A 1,631-nucleotide genomic window follows, 5' to 3' on the forward strand; every position below is an offset into this window, starting at 1 on the left:
AAACTCTTTTTCCTTGGGGAAATGAGAGAGAATTAAAGGAAGAAGATGGTCAAAAAAGATGTATGTTTTGAGTAGTATAAAGTAAGCTGTGAATGATATCCAAGAGAGGCAGAGGGGGGCAACTTCCTGTACTGATACCATTCTCAGTTACTGCCTGTAACAAGATGAGGGATGAGGTGGAATGAGAAAGCATATAGATTAGTGTAATTTAATCATATGTGAAGATGCATACAAATAAATTTTTCTGTAAACAAGTACTCCCTAGCGTACAACTTTTCTTTCAAAAAACATTTCAGGATTTTATACTGTATTTCAGGGTTATCACTATGAATAGCATTTGGAATTTTTAAGCACTTTAACTTTTATCTGGATTCTTGTTAAATAAGAAAGTACTATTTAGAGGACAACACATTATACACACTTTATGTATCTCTGAAATCAGAGTTCAAAGATGGGGGTTTTGTTTTCCTTAGATGAGTGGCTTCTGATCTTGTGTATTTAAAAATACTTAGATTTATTAATCATGAAGAAACCAACTTTTCGACAGAAAACTGTTAGATTGGTGCTAAAATTTTCATGGCATTAGTTTTTAGTTATTTTTATTTGTAGACTCTTGTGACACTCAAATATTATTGTATTACTTTCATATATATATATATATTCATTAAAACTTGTTATATAATTCTTTTACTAGGAAGTGGCTGTTTTTGTCTTTGATAAAAAGCTGATTGATAAATACCAAAAATTTGAAAAAGATCAAATCATTGATTCTCTAAAACGAGGAGTCCAGCAGTTAACTCGGCTACGTCACCCTCGACTTCTTACTGTCCAGCATCCTTTAGAAGAATCCAGGTAAATTTTTATAGAACTTATATATTGAACAAACAATTGAAATTAACTTACTTTTTGAAATCTGTCTATATAGTATGTTGTCTGAAAATTTCATATTAACTAAGTGTTGGGTTCTTACAGAAAATTAGTTATTTCCCTAAAATTTATTTGTATTGTCTTTGTATATATTTCTTATTGAAATGTTAATAAAGGCTTTCTTCTCATGAGTCTGTATCATATGTTTAGCACTATGATAGTCAAAATAAAAGATGCAAGAGAATTATAGAACACAGTCCCTACCTGAAAGTCCTTGCTAATTTGCTGGAATTAGCTATCCTTGCTAATTTGCTAGAATTTCTTGTCTCCTTTTCATTGGTTCGCTATTTGGAAGCTTTTTGTGTGTGAGTGTGCCACGCACTATTCTAAACATTTAACCTTCTGCTATGCCCAGCATGGCAGTCAATAGCCCTCAGCTACTCCAGCATTTTTTTTTCCCAAGTATGAGTCATGATATGTTGCATAATCTTAACTGGACTTTCAAGCCTCTAGTGCTTTTTTAATTATTCCTTTTGACACCCTGCCTTTACAAACCTTTCCTCATTACTTATATTTCAAAATTTGTTCCTTTCTTCCTTAGCATATTAAACCCAAAAAGCAAACCCATTGCTGTTGAGTCGATTCAAATTCATAGTGACCCTTTAGGACAGAATAGAACTGCCCCACAGGGTTTTCAAACTGTAAATCTTTACAAAAGCAGACTGCCATATCTTTTTTCTGTGGAGCTGCCAGTGGGTTCGAAC

General features: G+C 32.8%; 1 protein-coding gene across 1 annotated transcript in view; it reads left to right on the top strand.

Annotated features, from left to right (window-relative positions):
- The first annotated feature begins 694 nt into the window (after window positions 1-694).
- Window positions 695-1,631, top strand: part of SCYL2 (SCY1 like pseudokinase 2) — a 46,548-nt gene continuing 45,611 nt past the window's right edge. The window contains exon 1 of the mRNA XM_023728904.1: window positions 695-852. The gene's annotated coding sequence lies outside the window, so the exon portion shown is untranslated. The remainder of the gene's footprint in view (window positions 853-1,631) is intronic.

Source organism: Trichechus manatus, unplaced genomic scaffold (genome assembly GCF_000243295.1).
Source record: "Trichechus manatus latirostris isolate Lorelei unplaced genomic scaffold, TriManLat1.0 scaffold00027, whole genome shotgun sequence".
Lineage (NCBI taxonomy): Eukaryota > Metazoa > Chordata > Mammalia > Sirenia > Trichechidae > Trichechus > Trichechus manatus.